The following is a 19,993-nucleotide window of genomic DNA, read 5'->3' as shown; positions in this document are numbered from 1 at the left end:
GTATATAGATTCTTATATTTGATATGTTAATTATACTTGGATAAAAAAAAATAATAATAACAAGATGAAATCCTATCAGCCGGAATAATCACTATCAACATCTTGGTGTGTTGACTGCTTGACATTTTTTTCTTTAGTTTACTCTTTCTTTGCTTTAAGCTTTTGATTTTGAGAAATTTAAGACATATATGGAAATACTGAATATCTGCATCACTCAAAATGAGTAACTAATGATATCATGTGATACCTGGTCAGAATTTTTCACCTGTAATTAATTTTTAAAATTACAAAATGCATTTATATTGTTTCATTTGAAAGAGAAATATAACTATAAAGAAAAGCCTAAGATACCTTTGACTCCTCTTCTAACTCATTCCCAGAATCAAATAATCATGAGTGTCACATACAGTATTTCATTTAAAAATGTTCTTATTGAAGTATAAGTAGCATCGAGTGTTAGATTAGTTTCAGGTGTGCAATATAACGATTCAACACTTTGATACATTACTCAGTGCTCCTCACAATAAGTGTGTTCTCAATCCCCTTTATCTATTTTGCCCATCCCCCCACCCACCTTCCCCCTGGTGACCACTAGTTTGTTCTCTGTATTTAAGAGTCTATTTGTTTTTCTTCCTCTCCTTTTCTCTGTGTTTGTTCTTTTGTCTTGATTCTTAAATTCCGCATATGAGTGGGGCGCCTGGGTGGCGCAGTCGGTTAAGCGTCCGACTTCAGCCAGGTCATGATCTCGCGGTCCGGGAGTTCGAGCCCCGCGTCAGGCTCTGGGCTGATGGCTCAGAGCCTGGAGCCTGTTTCCGATTCTGTGTCTCCCTCTCTCTCTGCCCCTTCCCCGTTCATGCTCTGTCTCTCTCTGTCCCAAAAATAAATAAACGTTGGAAAAAAAAAATTAAAATTCCGCATATGAGTGAAATCCTGTGGTATCTGTCTTTCTCTGACTTCCTTCACTTAGCATTATACCCTGTAGCACCATCCATGTTGTTGCAAATGGCAAGATTTCATTCTTTATGATGGTTGAATAATACTCCATAATGTATATAAATTATATATAAATATATATATATATAATCTGTACAATTTTATATATAAATCATTTATATATAATAAAATTTAATTATAGTTATATATTTATATAATATATAGTGTATAATTATAATTATATTGATATGATTATAATAATTATATTGATATATATAAATATATGGAATAACATATAATTTATATAAAATAAACACCCCCCCACCCCCACACACACACGCACGTGTGTGTGTGTGTGTGTGTGTGTGTGTGTGTGTGTCTGTATACACATCTTCTTTATCCATTCATCTATCGATGGACACTTGAGTTGCTTCCATATCTTGGTTATTGTAAAGAATGTTGCAATAAACATCGGAGGGCATATATCTCTTTTTTAAGATTTTATTTTTAAGTAATCTCTACATCCAACGTGGAGCTCCAACTCATAACCCTGAGTTCAAGAGTCGCATGCTCCACTGACTGAGCCAGCCAGGTGCCTCAGGAGTGCATATGTCTTTTTTGAACTAGTGTTTTCATTTTCTTTGGGTAATGGGTGGATCCATTAAATCCAGTAGTGGATTTACTGGATCATATGGTAATTCTATTTTTACCTTTTTAAGGGACCTCCATATTGTTTTCCACAGTGGCAGCACCAATTTGCATTCCTACCAGCAGTGCACGTGGGTTCCTTTTCCTCCACGTCCTGGCCAACACTTGTTATTTCTTGTGTTTTTGATTTTAGCCATTCTGACAAGTATAGGGTGTAGTTTTGATTTGTATTTCCCTGACGCATAGTGATGTTGAAAATCTTTTCATCTGTTTGTTCCTCTTTGGAAAAATGTCTATTCAGGTCCTCTGCCCATTTTTAATGGGATTATTTTTGCAGGTGAAGGCTTTAAAGATTTTGGATACTGACATTCTATCAGATACATCACTTGCAAATCTCTTCTCCCATTTCGGTAGCTTGTTTTTTCTGTTTTCTTGACGGCTTTCTTTTCTATGTTAAAATATTTTGTTTTATTACTATATGCTATGTTTATATATTTCATATATACATGTGCCTATACAAATAAATAGTATTGATTTTTGTGTCTATTTTTGTTTTCATGGACCACTATCTATCTAATCCATGTATACACACACACACACACACACTCACACTCACACTCACACACACACACACACACAGATTTTTATTTTTAAAAAGCTTTCGATGAATTTCTAAAGTTACTACCATTAATTAATTAATTTTTCCTAAATTATTCATTTATTGTAAAAGATGTTACTTACAAGTAATGGCTAATTCAAGTCATTGGCTGTTAGGTATAGAGGATTTTTTGATGAAAACAAAACAGGGCAAACAAACAAAACAGGCTGTTCATGGACATAATCAACTGAATTAGGGATTTCAGCACATTTTTCTCAAACTCTATCTCCCTCACTCCCTCTTTTTCTGTATCTCTTCACATATATAATATAATATATATAATCAACCTATTAAAAAAATCACATAATCCTGTTGAAATAAAAAAAATAACATAATGGTTACACAGTATATACTACATAGAGTCAGATTTACATGCCTCTCTATGTACTAAAACATTATAGTTATTAATGTTTATTAAGTACCTACTAGGAGGCAGGCGCTTCTCATTTAAAAAAAATTTTTTTAACGTTTATTTATTACTGAGAGACAGAGCGTGAGCATGGGAGGGGCAGAGAGAGGAGGAGACACAGAATCTGAAGCAGGCTTCAGGCTCTGAGCTGTCAACAGGGTGTCTGACGTGGGGCTGGAACTCACAAACCAGGAGATCATGAGCTGAGCTGAAGTTGGACGCCCAACCTGCTGAGCCACCCAGGCGCCCCAGGTACTTTTCACTTAAATTAATCATCATAGTAACTCTCAGGATAAATACATTATTTTCTCCATTTTCCAGAGAAGTGCAGAGGCATCGCCTGGTGAAATGAGTCACATAGGATCAGTCATACAGGAAGCCGTAGATTGAGGCCTGTGTGTCTCCAAAGCCCCTGGGTTTCTGTTACATAACATGCAGCTGGCTCTGGTATCACGTCAGCTTCTATTCAGTCACATGCTCAGGATTTGGTTTCTCTGCCTGCCTGACCATGTATACAATCTATTTCCCTTCCTTAGTTTTCTTCTTTAGTATGCTTTATATAAATTGTACAAGTTTATACAAATTAAAAGAGGCAGCATGTGTCAACGGCAGACATGCTTACTCATGTATTACACACGTGTTCCAGCATGGATCACATTTATTCTGGTGGTTTAACATCCATTTGCCAGTTTGCAATGATTGGTCCAATACATATACGAGGAAATGCCAGCAGCTTTGTTGTCTTTGAAGAGTCTTTCCCCTCTGTCTTCATCATTTCCTGTGGATCATCTGCTCTGCCTCTTCCATCGTATTCCTCTTTTCCCCATAGCCCACCTTCCTGCACACTTGCCAACCAACATATGCTGCTTACTGGAAAGCTATTTCTTTTTTTTTTTTTAATATATGAAATTTATTGTCAAATTGGTTTCCATACAACACCCACTGCTCATCCCAAAAGGTGCCCTCCTCAATACCCATCACCCACCCTCGCCTCCCTCCCACCCCCCATCAACCCTCAGTTTGTTCTCAGTTTTTAAGTCTCTTATGCTTTGGCTCTCTCCCACTCTAACCTCTTTTTTTTTTTTTTTTCTTTTTTCCTCCCCCTCCCCCATGGGTTCCTGTTAAGTTTCTCAGGATCCACATAAGAGTGAAAACATATGGTATCTGTCTTTCTCTGTATGGCTTATTTCACTTAGCATCACACTCTCCAGTTCCATCCACGTTGCTACAAAAGGCCATATTTCATTTTTTCTCATTGCCACGTAGTATTCCATTCTGTATATAAACCACAATTTCTTTATCCATTCATCAGTTGATGGACATTTAGGCTCTTTCCATAATTTGGCTATTGTTGAGAGTGCTGCTATCAACATTGGGGTACAAGTGCCCCTATGCATCAGTACTCCTGTATCCCTTGGATAAATTCCTAGCAGTGCTATTGCTGGGTCATAGGGTAGGTCTATTTTTAATTTTCTGAGGAACCTCCACACTGCTTTCCAGAGCGGCTGCACCAATTTGCATTCCCACCAACAGTGCAAGAGGGTTCCCGTTTCTCCACATCCTCGCCAGCATCTATAGTCTCCTGATTTGTTCATTTTGGCCACTCTGACTGGCGTGAGGTGATACCTGAGTGTGGTTTTGATTTGTATTTCCCTGATAAGGAGCGACGCTGAACATCTTTTCATGTACCTGTTGGCCATCTGGATGTCTTCTTTAGCGAAGTGTCTATTCATGTTTTCTGCCCATTTCGTCACTGGGTTATTTGTTTTTCGGGTGTGGAGTTTGGTGAGCTCTTTATAGATTTTGGATACTAGCCCTTTGTCCAATATGTCAGTTGCAAATATCTTTTCCCATTCCATTGGTTGCCTTTTAGTTTTGTTGGTTGTTTCCTTTGCTGTGCAGAAGCTTTTTATCTTCATAAGGTCCCAGTAATTCACTTTTGCTTTTAATTCCCTTGCCTTTGGGGATGTGTCAAGTAAGAGATTGTTACGGCTGAGGTCAGAGAGGTCTTTTCCTGCTTTCTCCTCCAAGGTTTTGATGGTTTCCTGTCTCACATTCAGGTCCTTTATCCATTTTGAGTTTATTTTTGTGAATGGTGTGAGAAAGTGGTCTAGTTTCAACCTTCTGCATGTTGCTGTCCAGTTCTCCCAGCACCATTTGTTAAAGAGGCTGTCTTTTTTCCATTGGATGTTCTTTCCTGCTTTGTCAAAGATGAGTTAGCCATACGTTTGTGGGTCTAGTTCTGGGGTTTCTATTCTATTCCATTGGTCTATGTGTCTGTTTTTGTGCCAATACCATGCTGTCTTGACGATGACAGCTTTGTAGTAGAGGCTAAAGTCTGGGATTGTGATGCCTCCTGCTTTGGTCTTCTTCTTCAAAATTCCTTTGGCTATTCAGGGCCTTTTGTGGTTCCATATGAATTTTAGGATTGCTTGTTCTAGTTTCGAGAAGAATGCTGGTGCAATTTTGATTGGGATTGCATTGAATGTGTAGATAGCTTTGGGTAGTATTGACATTTTGACAATATTTATTTTTCCAATCCATGAGCAGGGAATGTCTTTCCATTTCTTTAAATCTTCTTCAATTACCTTCATAAGCTTTCTATAGTTTTCAGCATACAGATCCTTTATATCTTTGGTTAGATTTATTCCTAGGTATCTTATGCTTCTTGGTGCAATTGTGAATGGGATCAGTTTCTTTATTTGTCTTTCTGTTGCTTCATTGTTAGTGTATAAGAATGCAACTGATTTCTGTACATTGATTTTGTATCCTGCAACTTTGCTGAATTCATGTATCAATTCTAGCAGACTTTTGGTGGAGTCTATCGGATTTTCCATGTATAATATCATGTCATCTGCAAAAAGCGAAAGCTTGACTTCATCTTTGCCAATTTTGATGCCTTTGATTTCCTTTTGTTGTCTGATTGCTGATGCTAGAACTTCCAGCACTATGTTAAACAACAGCGGTGAGAGTGGGCATCCCTGTCGTGTTCCTGATCTCAGGGAAAAAGCTCTCAGTTTTTCCCCGTTGAGGATGATGTTAGCTGTGGGCTTTTCATAAATGGCTTTTATGATCTTTAAGTATGTTCCTTCTATCCCGACTTTCTCAAGGGTTTTTATTAAGAAAGGGTGCTGGATTTTGTCAAAGGCCTTTTCTGCATCGATTGACAGGATCATATGGTTCTTCTCTTTTTTTTTTTTTGTTAATGTGATGTATCACATTGATTGATTTGCGAATGTTGAACCAGCCCTGCATCCCAGGAATGAATCCCACTTGATCATGGTGAATAATTCTTTTTATATGCCGTTGAATTCGATTTGATAGTATCTTATTGAGAATTTTTGCATCCATATTCATCAGGGATATAGGCCGGTAGTTCTCTTTTTTTACTGGGTCTCTGTCTGGTTTAGGAATCAAAGTAATACTGGCTTCATAGAATGAGTCTGGAAGTTTTCCTTCCCTTTCTATTTCTTGGAATAGCTTGAGAAGGGTCGGTATTATCTCTGCTTTAAACGTCTGGTAGAACTCCCCTGGGAAGCCATCTGGTCCTGGACTCTTATTTGTTGGGAGATTTTTGATAACCGATTCAATTTCTTCGCTGGTTATGGGTCTGTTCAAGCTTTCGATTTCCTCCTGATTGAGTTTTGGAAGAGTGTGGGTGTTCAGGAATTTGTCCATTTCTTCCAGGTTGTCCAATTTGTTGGCATATAATTTTTCATAGTATTCCCTGATAATTGCTTGTATCTCTGAGGGATTGGTTGTAATAATTCCATTTTCATTCATGATTTTATCTATTTGGGTCGTCTCCCTTTTCTTTTTGAGAAGCCTGGCTAGAAGTTTGTCAATTTTGTTTATTTTTTCAAAAAACCAACTCTTGGTTTCGTTGATCTGCTCTACAGTTTTTTTTAGATTCTATATTGTTTATTTCTGCTCTGATCTTTATTATTTCTCTTCTTCTGCTGGGTTTAGGCTGCGTTTGCTGTTCTGCTTCTAGTTCCTTGAGGTGTGCTGTTAGATTTTGTATTTGGGATTTTTCTTGTTTCTTGAGATAGACCTGGATGGCACTGTATTTTCCTCTCAGGACTGCCTTCGCTGCGTCCCAAAGCATTTGGATTGTTGTATTTTCATTTTCGTTTGTTTCCATATATTTTTTAATTTCCTCTCTAATTGCCTGGTTGACCCACTCATTCGTTAGTAGGGTGTTCTTTAACCTCCATGCTTTTGGAGGTTTTCCAGACTTTTTTCTGTGGTTGATTTCAAGTTTCATCGCATTGTGGTCTGAAAGTATGCATGGTATAATTTCAATTCTGGTAAACTTATGAAGGGCTGTTTTGTGACCCAGTATATGATCTATCTTGGAGAATGTTCCATGTGCACTGGAGAAGAAAGTATATTCTGTTGCTTTGGGATGCAGAGTTCTAAATATACCTGTCAAGTCCATCTGATCCAATGTCTCATTCAGGGCCCTTGTTTCTTTATTGACCGTGTGTCTAGATGATCTATGCATTTCTGTAAGTGGGGTGTTAAAGTCCCCTGCAATTACCACATTCTTATCAATAAGGTTGCTTATGTTTATGAGTAGTTGTTTTATACATTTGGGGGCTCCGGTATTCGGCGCATAGACATTTATAATTGTTAGCTCTTCCTGATGGATAGACCCTGTAACTATTATATAATGTCCTTCTTCATCTCTTGTTACAGCCTTTAATTTAAAGTCTAGTTTGTCTGATATAAGTATGGCTACTCCAGCTTTCTTTTGGCTTCCAGTAGCATGATAAATAGCTCTCCATACCCTCACTCTCAATCTGAAGGTGTCCTCAGGTCTAAAATGAGTCTCTTGTAGACAGCAAATAGATGGGTCTTGTTTTTTTGTCCATTCTGATACCTATGTCTTTTGGTTGGCGCATTTAATCCATTTACATTCAGTGTTATTATAGAAAGATACGGGTTTAGAGTCATTGTGATGTCTGTATGTTTTATGCTTGTAGTGATGTCTCTGGCACTTTGTCTCACAGGGTCCCCCTTAGGATCTCTTGTAGGGCTGGTTTAGTGGTGACAAATGGAAAGCTATTTCTCCCCAAGTGGGCTCACTGCCCATTGCATCTTTCCTTCTTTTTTTTTTTTTTTTTTTTTTTCCTTTGTCTTCTTGGATCCTTGAGTCTGACAACTGGTAAATGTTTCCCCACAAGGTGTTATATGGCTGGTATTAGTTAAACTTCTTCATTGTGAGACATCTGGACATCACTGGTTCCTCTAAAGAATCTCATAAAATACTAATAATCTCATCATAAACACTAGGAACAAATTCACTGAGGAAAGCATGATACTGTCATGCTTTCATTACATTTATATTACATTCATTACATATGCATGTAATATAAAGCTACAGTCAATGGAAGGACTCACTGAGAGACTGCTAACAGTGATTCCCTAGGGTGGGAAATGGAGTGGCTGAAGGAAAGGGGTAAGGGGCCATTTTCATCGTGTATTATCTCTGCACCATTTGAATTTTGCCAAGTGTGCATTTCTTATCTACTCAAAGATTAAAAATATCCAAGAGCATTTGCTCATGCAAATAACAAGTTGTTGAACTAAGAGTCCTTTTCTCTCTCGATCTTTCATGAAATTTGTCTACCGTGTACTTGCTCAGTGATCCTGGAGCTTTTGCGAGTGCTTGCACATTGGTTCGAAACCAAAAATTTAAAGACCCAAAACAGCAAACCTGCTAGTGACAGAGAAGAGAAAATGATTGTACCACTTTTTCAAACCAGGTTGTCCTAATGGAGTTTCCAGTTTAGCTGCCTAAACGTGATTGTTGGAAGGGTGGTAGTAGTTTTCTTTTTGCTTTCTGGGAATGTTCAGCAATGTTTCTCCTTATCCAGCTCAGAATTTCTTTCTGAGAAAATCATAGGGAGTTCATATACGTTTCACGTTAAAAGACTGACAGGGCAAGAGTTGAAGTGGGGAAGGAGAAAATAACTTTTCACCTATAAGTCTGTTGTAAGGAAAGATGAGTTAATGCACATAGGGTTCTTCACACAATGCTTGGCACATAACAAAACCTTCAGTTAGCTGTGCCTAAAATCTCAAACGGTAGTACAGTTGATTTCCTCTGCATGGTGTAAGAGATCCACATTTACATATGTATTTATATATACACACATGTAACTACATATACATTAAATATAAATGTAGTTATATTGTACACATGGTTTGCTACTTGCCCTTCTCATATAATACACACTCTTTTGGAAGATCACTTTTCATTTTTGCCTATTATTTTGTCATGTGGATCCATAAATGATCTAATCAGAAACCATCCCCATGAAAGCATTAAGAAAATATGTTTTGATCAACTCTTTCAGTGTTTGCTTGTTTTTCATAATATCTTGATATTTCTTAGGGCAGGCGTTACTCATGACGTCATAGAAGCCCCAAACCCAATAATGGTGAGCCAACTGCCTGAATACACGAATGCTTTTGAATTTTGATCATTTTTGTCAGTTTCCTTATAGTGATGGTTACTTAGTAATACCCTTAACAATGAAAAGGAACACCTATCTACTTGTTCTTGATGGAAGTAAACAATGGCTTCAAAGGTGCAAGGAAAATAGGCTGAGTGCTGGGGTTCTGCAGGAGGAAATCAAGAAGGTCAAGGGAGATTTGATGGCTTGGCTGGTAATTATTGACTTTAACAATGGAAAGCCCAGTGGAAGGTTCTAGGTCTTCTAAGTATTAGGAATAATTCTTGTCAATGTTAGCTGTAACTAATAACAGATGTACGAAGGCAGAGGACGCTGAGAAAATATTTTCCCGCATCACAAAGCTAGCTAGTGACGCCCCTAGGTTTAAACTCCTGTCTTTGGATGTCTCCTCTAGGACATTTCCAGTGTACTCTGCTGCTTCACTGAATATTGGAAGAGGTGCAAGGCAGGTGATGGCTGGTTACCGTGAGATGTGTAGATATTGATAACGTTAATTAATCTATTAATGGATAGAATATTAATAAAAATAAATAAGGGGCTGTAAGCATAGTGATTACAGTACTAAAGGGTTTATGTAAGCTGTATTTAGAACTTACTGGGAGATTTTAATGCCAACCACCCTGCCTTTATTTAAACAAAACCACAGATGAGTTCACTTGGAAGGTGAGGAGGAATCAGTGGATTGAGTACTCCCAGGGATGTTAAGAAAAGGTAAGGCAGGGAGTTTTGAAGCCTCTGCTAACACCCTAACTCATGTTTCAGAAGTGATCACGGGTCTGTTGAGTGACATTCAATAAAAACAAACATTTCAGTTTCTCTTAGTGAGCTATGAGTTGAAAATTCCCACAGGATTTCAAATAAGAGAATGAAAATCCTGGGACGAGCATGGTAGAAAGTAACCTTGGCATTCTAGCAGACATTAAGTGGAAAATGGACCAGCCCCATGTCACCATTGACATGAGGCCACACAGTCTTGTTCTCTACAGAATAGCACAGCCTGTGTTGTGCTGGATCCTGGCTTCAGCTCCTGCACAGGGAGCCCTGTCCCTCCCTGTGGAGACCATGCATTCTCTTCATCCATATTAAAAGGAACCAGTTAATGTGAGCAGCCAGCCTTAGAGTAAGTGGAAGTGAGTTATAAGTGCCTGCGAGAGAGACAGAGCATAAGCCATGTTGCTAGCCTCTCAGAACCCAAGCTTCTGTCATTCTAGAACACAAAGCTAAATGACAGGCAGTTGAGAAGTAAATGGACACACAGGCTTCTGATACAGGCATGGGGCAGGGAGGTAGGTGAAGGTAAGCCCAATCAAGGAATGACCTCTTGGGCCCCCAGTTTGAGAACTGCCCCAATTCTTCATCTGTCATATGAAACTGGAACTGCTGGTCAAGAGAGAGCCTCAGGCAAATCACTGAGTTCTTGCCCCAATGGGGACAATCCCAGAGCAGGAAGTTTCCAGTAATCGAAGTGACAAGACATTTTGGGAATTTCAGGTGGATTGCATTTGGTTTCCAAACAACTGGTCCAGCCCAGCCTTAGGCTTCTTCACTTCCTGAAGGTGGGCGCCACCGAGCCATATAAAGGGGACACCTGCCACATTGTTGCCACCCTTTTCGTGCTCAGCTCCCCAACAGCTCTGGAGAATCAAGTGAATCTCATGGGGGGGGGGGTGGTTCTATATGCTTGGGGGATATGAGATGATGTTTGGAATTAATTTGTAAGCAGCAATAGCTGGTTTTCCTCAATGACGTGCATACTCTTCCCTGGGGAATTGAAAGTTGTCAGACCAAGGATGTAAGTGAGCTAATTTTTGTTGATGAAGTATGTGTCTTTCTATTACAAGGTTGAAATTCTTAAGCAAAACCTAATTAAGGGAATAATATTGAGCTGAAAGCAAGTGAGGGCAAGAGTTTCTCTTTGATCATGACATATTAATATAAGAGAGAGCATCCTAATGCATTGCCAGCCTCTCCATGAGCCCTTTGAGGGCAGGCCTACACTTTGGCAATTCTCCCTGAATAGACTTTGTCTTAGCACCCAAAGCAGCTTACTTCAATCTTAGTCAGGGCCTCATGGGAACTGATGTGGTAGAGACTTGCTTTGGTATTGGCCAGGAATTCAGCATCTTTTTTCTTGAGATTGTATTTGCATACATCCACTATCTGTTGCTATCTCAAGACAGAGAAGACAATTTTGTCATTGAAAGAGGTCAAGAGAAGTTGAGATAAAGTGGCCCCAAATGCACAAGATACTGATGAGGCATGATCCTAACAAGAACAAAAAGGGGAGCCACACAGTCTAAAGGAAAGAGTCAGAGACCAAAGTTTGTCCTTGGAAATAATTGATGGGTTTTGGCTTGCTCTGTCTGCAAGAGTGATCCTCTTGTAAACAATGACACTTGCATTTTGACCTTTGCATTTTTTTAAGTTCTCTGATATCCAGAAAGATAGATGTCCTATCAGCAGCAGCAGCAATAGTGCAAGCAGCCCTGCCAACGACCTCTTGTGCTCCCACCTCCCAAGTGCCCAGCCCCATGCCCACCGCCGAAGTGCCCAGTGCCATGCCCACCTCCAGAGTTTCCACCTCAACTCTGCCAGCAGCAGTGTCCCCCTGTGCAGCCACCACCGTGCCAGCAGAAGTGACCACCCAGGAGCAGTAAGAGCAAAAGCCATCAAGACCATCGTGCAAACAAATCACAGGTCTCCCCCATGCTCCAGCAGCACATCTTCTCTCCGAAGCCTGCCCTGGTGGCAGACGGCATTCTCTGAATCTCTGCTCTTCCTGGGCTGAGGTTTGACATAGAAGAGACTTAGTCCTGAAGTTGTTCTCTTTCCTCTTAGGGTCAGGCTCCTCTCTGAATTAGGACCACTCTTCCCCAGAGCCCCAGGAAAAGCATCGGGAACAAGTCTACCTTTCTTAAAATACAGCCTTTCTTCGATCTGTGCCTAAGACCTGGGCAAGGATTATTTTCTTTTCCTTTCTTCTTCTTTTTTTTTTGTGGGGGGGGGGGAGTGGGGGGATTTGGATAAATAAAACTTTACTTCTCCTTCCCTAATAAAGCATTGTTGATGATGAAACATCAACATCTTCTTTAATCTTGGTTGTTAACTGTATCAGATTAGTGGGAAATTGTTTTCGTTTGGTTTTTCTGTCAGGAATTAACCACTGAATTGTAAAGGATACAGTCACAGTTAATCGTGTTTGATTTGAAACGTGTCTGTTTAGGTTGAGTAAAGAAATAAGTTTGTGTGTTTGTTTGTTTTAATTAGGCCAAATGCCAGCTCTGCTACTTACAAGTGATGTGTTCTTTCTTTGCTAGAAAATGACATCTTCAGCTCAGGGTTGTCTAAGAATCTACCCATTTGTTCGGTCATCCAAAATATGTACTTTCACAGGAAAACATATTAAATACATGTACCCATAAAGTGTGTACTTTATGCCTGGCTCCCTGCTGTGCAAGGGGTATACAGTGGTGGGCAAAATACGAACACTTTGTCTTTGTGGAGCTTAAATGATGTGGGGAGGAAAAGTTAATGAACAAATGAATATAAATCAGTGTATCATATCAGGTGGTAATAAATGTGCTTGAGAATAGTTATTAAGTGGATTTGGAGGATAAAGAACAATGGGCAAGGGAGGTGGGGTCTGCTAGTCTCAGAGCCCTGAGTGAAATAAGTGAGCCATGGGAATAGGAGGAGTAGGTCCATCCAAGCAGAGGGAAGAGTAAGGAAGGTGTGTGGTCATAGGACATCAACGTGGCCAGTGGCTGCATTAGAACGAGTGGGAGGGAGCATGGAGGAAATGAAGATAGTGAGAGAGTCACAGGCCAGATCACGCAGGGGCTTGTTGAACTCGGTAAACGTTTGGGACTTTGTTCAAGTATTATGGGAATAGTATGCACTAAATTTTATGCCTACAAAATTCTCCTCTATCATATACCATTGCTTGCGCTACATAAGCTTGCTTACGTAGCATATCCTAAGAGAATAAATTATGCTTGCAACATTTTGCCTTGAAAAGGTATTGGGTTATTTATTTGTTGGTTTGTTTATAAAGTTTATTCATAAAGTTTATTATTTAGTTTCAGAGAGAGAGAGAGAGAGAGAGAGAGAGAGAGAGAGAGAGAACCCCAAGCAGGCTCCATGCTCACCACGGAGCCTGAGCGGGGCTTGATCTCATGACCATGAGATCATGGCCTGAGCTGATATCAAGAGTTGGACGCTTCACCGACTGAGCCACCGAGGCATCCCAATATTTGGTTATTAAAAGGTTTGGATAAAAAGATTTAAATATCAAAGAGTTAAGTTTTAAAGTTCATTGGCGAACATGGAAGCTTCTTTCTAACTGCTAACAGGTAAGACGTTTGTCAATTGTCCCACCTTGAAAGGAAATTTAACCAGTTCATCTTCAATATTAAATCTATGGTTTCTCGTGGCTCACAGAGCTGTTCCTGCTGAGGACCATATGCCCAGGGGATGCTGGAGTGTAGAGGTACATGAGTCTACGTGAAATGCTCCAAGTTGTGGGGTTTTGAAGGTAGATGAGACCACCACCGGATGCTGATAGATACTTTGTATTGTTGAGGCTCACATCTAACTTTCTTTTAATCACCACATCAAATGGGATAATGTGTGTCATGTGTCCAGCATAGTTCCTGCACACGGGACTTTCAACCAGGAGCAGTTCCCATTTTATAATCAGTGTCAGTGTTAGAGCAAGCACCTAGTTAGGCTTTACCAGGATGCATGGCGTCCAGCAAAGGGGGAGTCAGAGCCTGTTATCAGGAACCTCAGCAGCCTGTCCTGGCAGCACCCCACATACAAGGACACCAGAAACCGGATCAAATCAGACAGGCCTGCGACAAAGGAGGCCAGAGACCCTGATATAAGGGAGGAAAGGCTTGAAAACTTGCCCCCCTCCCCCAAATCTCCCCCCCAGGTAGTGAACAGCCCATCCCCTAGTTAACTACTGTCAAACTCTGGGGTGCACAGGTCTCCCTTGACCTGCCCACTCTCCCGTCTCTGGAGTGCACCTTCTCTCCCAGAAGCTCTTCACTTGCACCGCTCAGCTCAACCACTGTGAATTCTTTTCAGGGATGAGACTAAGACCCTCCGGTGACATACCCAGGGACAGGCCCCAGGGCCTGGAAGTCTCCCCAGTCTACCCGGCAGCATCAGCCTATGACCTGAGTGAGGACGATAGGGGGTCAGTGTTAACATAGGGAACAGGGTTTCTCACATTTCTACCCCTAACCCCTCACTGCCATGCCCCCCGGGACCTGCTCTCAACATCCATACCGTGGGTTGCCCACGCTCTGCCACCTCGACACTGCTGTTCTGAGCTCTGCTGCCGTGGGGTCCCCCACAGATTCTTTTTCAAGTCAGAGAAGCAGTGGGGGAAGATGGAAGGGTTCCTGTAAGTACAGAGATCCTCTCGCCTCATTTTTTCCAACGTACTCTTCTGAATCTCACAATCAGGTGCAAAAAAAAAAAAACCTTGATTTTATTTTTTTAATTTGAAGTATAGTTGACACACAATGTTGCATAGGTTTTCAGGTATACAACATAGTGATGAGAGAAGGGATTTCCTTCCAAGTCCACAGGACTGTGTATAAACTCTGTTCAAACCGCAATCCTGACTTAAGACCACTAGGCTGGCTTTGTGCACGGGCTTGGTGCATGCATAGCCTCAGGGTAAACCATCTTGTCCTTGAGATATGAATCAATGCCCCTGTTTCCTGGGGAACTCGGGATTCCTGCCCATGTGCTAATCTATATCTTTTCCCCTTTTACAAGATGTAAGAAAGTATATAACCCTGCAAAAGTGTTCGTTCCTCAAATCACTTTCTTCCCTATGAAGGTCGTGTTTCCTGGGCAGCTGTACAAACTCGGGCTCAAATAAAACTCTTTCTTACTTGAGCAGATTCTAAAAGGTTTGTTCAATTTGCATTGATACCGGAGACTCAACAACTCCTCTACCTGTTATGCTCAGCTCACAAGTGTGGTTGTGGTCTGTCACCACGCATGTGGCCCCACTGCAGTGGCTAGCCACCAGTGTGGTTGTGGTCTGTCACCACGCGTCCAGCCCCACTGCAGTGCCATCCACTAGACTCCCTTGGCTGTGCTTTTCCTCCCTGTGACTTACTCATTCCGGAACTGGAAGAACGGGACCACCCTGCTCCCCTCACCCACTTTTCCCTTCCCCCTAGTGCCCTCCCCTCTGGCAACCACCAGTTGTCTGTCTTTTGGGGTCTGTTTTTTGCTTTGTTTGCTCACTTGATTTGTTTTTGAGAGTCCACACAAGGTTGAAATCTGTATTTCTTTGGGTTCTCCCCTGAAATCAGTACCTTGAGTTGTCTGACTTTCCAGTGTTTTTGTTCTTTTGTTAATTTTTTAATGTTTATTTGTATATTTTGAGACAGAGAGAAAGCCAGTGGGGAAGGGAGAGAGAGAATCCCAAGCAGGCTCTGCCCTGTCAGCACAGAGCCAGATGCAGGGCTCAGTCTCTCAGATCATGAGATCATGACCTGAGTGGAAACCAAGAGTCAGAGGCTTAACCTACTGAGCCGTCACCCAGGCACCCCAATGTGTGTCGATAAGTATAAATGAAAACTTCTCCTGGAAAACATGTGGGAAAATTATACAATTAAAGGGAAAGGATGTAACAATTAACATTCCTACTTATTTCCAACTGATGCATTTGCTTTCTAGCATTGACCATGGTTACTCAGATTGTTTTAACAACACTCCTTCACCTAGGTGCAGAGTTGATCAAAGCCCTCCTGAGAGCTACTGGAGGGTGTGAGAACAGCTTTGTGGGTACATTGTAGTCTTTGGGAGATCCCACTCCCCCATCTCTCCTGTTTATTCCCTCCTATTCCTTTTCTTTATTTTCTGCTTTATCGCACTGCCTGGGACTTCCAGTAGGATGTTAATACAAGTGGCCAAAGAGGAAAACTTTGCCTTGTTCCTGATCCCAGGGGGGGAAGCAGTCCGATTTTCACCTTTAAAACATGATGTTAGCTGTATTTCAAAGATGACTTTTATCAGGTTGAGAAAGTTACCTTTGATTCCTAGTTTGTTGAGAATGCTTTTTAATTTACAAATGGACGTTGACTTTCACCAGATGTCTCTTTCTCCTTATATCGTGGTGATTTTGTGTTTTTGTTCTTTAGTTTACTCCTATGATGAGCTCCATGGATTGGTTTGTAAATGTCAAGCCAGCCTTTGGCCACCGGGATGGATCCCACTGAGGCATGCTGTATTACACTTTTGCACATCGGTGATTTTCACTTGCTAATATTTGTTGAGAAATTTTGCATCTTTGTTCAGGAGAGATATTGGCCAGTTTTTCCCTGTAATGTCTTTGTTTTTGTTATGAGGACAGTACTGGCTTTGTAAGAATGAGTTGGAGGGTATGCTCTCCTTTTCTTTTCTTCCAAAGATGTTGTGTAGAATTGATTTATTTTTCTAAATGTGTGGTAAAATCTGCCAATGAACCTGTCTGTGCCTGGACTGCCATTGTTGCAAGGGTTTTAGCTGTTTTAGCTACATATTCAATTTCTTTGGTTGACATAGTGTAACTCAGGTTAGATGATTTATTTCATTCGGTGAACTGGTCCATTCATTTACGTTATTGCACTTATGGGCATGGATTTATTTGTATTACTACCTAATTATCTTTCAAAAGCCTGTGGGGTCTGCACTGAGGGGAAGTGCTACAGATTAGATGTTTGTGTCTCCCCCCACACACACACACACACCCCAAATTCAGATATTGGAATCCAAACCCTCGATGTGATGGTATTAGGAAGGGGGCCTTAGGTGAGTGATTAGGTCATGAATGAGATCAGTGCCCTTGTACAACAGACCCTGGAGAGTCCCCTCACCCCTTCCATCATGGGAGGACACAGAGAGAAGACAGCAGTCTAGTGGCACTAGGAAGTGGGCTCCCACCAGACACCAACTCTGCCGGCACCTGGATCTTGGACGTCCCCACCTCCAGAACTGTGAGAACTAAACATTTGCTGTTCAAGCCACTCTGTCTATGGTATTTTTGTCACAGCAACCTTCGATGACTAAGGCAGGAAGTATGTTTGAGTATGTCTGAGAATGAGCATGGAGATATGACCAGTTTGCTAGGCTCTAAGAGGCAAATTTTCTATTGGCTCTACACAAAACTGAATGACAAAGGGGGCCAACCAGTTCTGTAATACGGAAGGCTCTAAGGAAGGGGATAAAGATGAGGTGATACTATCCTCAGCCAGGAGGAAAAATCTTTTGGACCAGTTAGCGACTTGCCCACATTTTTCAGCGGCTACCGTGAACTGAAACTCTCAGATGGGGTACATCTACAAGTGAGTCGTAAAGAGCGTGTAGGACAAACCACTGTGGGAATTACAGGAGAAGTTCACTGTGGTTGGGAAATGACTGCCCGGTACAGGCCAGTCTTGTGATGCTCTGCCTTTGTTGAAGGGACAACAAGGTCCCATAAAGGGTACCCTGCCATTCCACCGCCGTCCTTTTTTTTTTTTTTTTTTTTTTTTTTAAATTTCTTAGGATATTTGACCTATGTCGCATATCAGGTGAGTCTGATTTCCTGAAGGTCGTGCCTGTTTTGGAGGATTACAGTGGGAAAACAAACAAACAACTGTTGTTACCCACTGATATATGCTTGATTTCTTTACTTCAACGTGGGGCAGAAGTTGCCAGCATGGAGGTGCTGTTAATGGCATTCTTATTTTAGCATTTTGGGGGACTACATTCAAATGTATGTGGAAAACACCTACGGGGCAATGTTGAATTGAGAGAAATTGAGGAAGGGGAATTCTCTGCTGGCTGTGTCTATGCTAACAGGAGAATCTCCCGCTGCAGTTGCAAGGGTTCTGGATATATGTGTAGGCCTCTTGAAGGCAGAATCCCAGCCTGGCAATTATCCCTCTGAACCACAGGCAGGTATACCATCATTTTGTTCCTTATGATGATGAGCCTGTTTAGGAATTGCTTGTGTGGGCTTAGCCAGGATTGCAGCAACTTGGTCTTTCCTTCTCAACGTGGCAGTGTGTCCATTCACTCCTTTTTTTTTTTTTTTTTTTTTTTTTTTATGCTAAAGGACAGAGGCACTTCTCTCTCTGGAAAGAGGCATGTGAAATGATCGACCTGGGCAGAGAAGCCCACGGAGGTGCCAATACCAGGATAAGGGGAAGAGCGGGGAAGTAGAGAGAAGGACCGATTCGGTGGCAGGAGTTCAGAGCAGGTGCTTGGTGAGGGAGAGATCGTGTTGAAGCGCATTAGCACCGTGGATTATTATGCAAGCAAAGGAATCCCACGTAAACGTTGTCACACGGTGCCTTCAGGTTCCTGGGCACCTAGGAAAGAAGTCCTACTAGCGGCAGCAAAGCAAACAGCCCTGCCAGCCACCGGCCGTGAGTCCACCTGACTGCCCTGAGCCTTGCTCACCAGTGAAGCGCCTAGGACCACGTCTATTAGCACAGCGCCCTAGGCCACACCCACCACCAAAGTGTCCTGCGCTGTGCCAGTTGGGGAACATCAGCAAAAAGCCGTGACTGCCGCTTGACCCGGGCTTCCGGCGGCTCCTCACCCCATCCCCTGTCCCAGGAACCGGGTCCTGCCTTCCTTTCCTGCCCCCAAAGGCTGCTCCGAGGACTCAGCCTTGAGATGCCATGCGGTGTTGAGAACACCCGCCCTGAAGCCGGTCAAGGCCTCCCTGCAGGTGAACTTTCAGGGGCGGGGACCATCCATCCCTCTTGCTGCGGCTGCACACAAGCCTCTTATGCAAGTCCCTTTTACTTGTTCTAAGGGCCACCTACCAACCGGAGTGGCCTGCCTGTCCCTTAGGTCGTTCCCTGCCGTCCCAGGAAGGGCCGCTTCCAGGTTACACCGCAGAAGGTCCTGTAGGGTTACCCACCACCAACGTGCCCACCAACCAAGTGCTCCCCTCAGCCATGCAGCAGTGTCCTGCCGTGTGGCCACCTCAACCCTGCCAGCTCGGTTGCCCACCTGGGTCGCGGCGCCTGGGTTCTTTGGGGAGCCTTCCTCGGACTCAGCGCTGTCTTCTCTTCTCCAAATGCCCCTGGGGGAACAACCGGCTTTTCCTTCAGCTTCAGCTTTCTCTGCCTGGGAGGACACGGGGCATGAGAGAGGCTGGATGACTGCAGCTTTTCTCGTGCTTTTTGGAGTCGGCTTCTCTTTCCTGGAGGCGGCGAGCACTTAGCATCCCTAGTGCGCTGGCTTCTTAGAGCCCGGAAACCCAGAGCAGCGGGATCTAGCTCAGCTCTGTCCTGTGGCCACGGGTGTCTTGTCTCCCTGTGCTGTGCACACCCTGGGCCCTACTCCCATCCCCAGGCTGCCATGCTTCATTAATAAAGCACATTTCTGTGGGACACAGATCCTCGCTTCTGCTTCTTTGTAGTCTCTTTGTCGGTTATATCCAATCACAATACAGTTAGTCTCCTCCTCTCCCCTTCTCCCACTCTCAAGTGCTCTTTAAATTCAAAATTTCATCCTCAAGGTGAGCTGGATTGAGTGTGAATTGTCTTACGTGGGGTTGGCATGCCAAGACGCTTTCTGCTGTTGGAATCTATTCTGCTGTGTTACTTAGTCCCTCTGAGATTGAGCTTTGTCGTCCCTCAAATCGGGAAAAAAAAACGAAACCAAACAACCCAAACACCTTTCTTTCACGGAGTTTTAGAAATCTACCAAATTGTAAGAAAAATTACATAGTGGTCGAAATGATGCAATGTTTAATATTTAGAAATTGTTTATCATCTTATCACTTGGGAAACATTAGTACATCTATTTATTTTGGTATATGTGTACCCATGGACATCTATCTATCCAAAG

The 19,993-nt window shown here is 42.2% G+C and overlaps 1 long non-coding RNA gene across 1 annotated transcript; it reads left to right on the top strand.

Annotated features, from left to right (window-relative positions):
* The first annotated feature begins 13,254 nt into the window (after positions 1 to 13,254).
* On the top strand, positions 13,255 to 19,539 carry LOC109497148. The gene is made up of 2 exons (XR_002744733.2): positions 13,255 to 13,485; positions 18,243 to 19,539. It is a non-coding gene; the product is annotated as an uncharacterized LOC109497148 (long non-coding RNA).
* The last annotated feature ends 454 nt before the right edge of the window (positions 19,540 to 19,993 follow it).

This window comes from Felis catus, chromosome C1 (genome assembly GCF_018350175.1).
Source record: "Felis catus isolate Fca126 chromosome C1, F.catus_Fca126_mat1.0, whole genome shotgun sequence".
In the NCBI taxonomy this organism is placed as follows: Eukaryota; Metazoa; Chordata; class Mammalia; order Carnivora; family Felidae; genus Felis; species Felis catus.
This window is presented reverse-complemented; position numbering and strand designations above follow the sequence as displayed.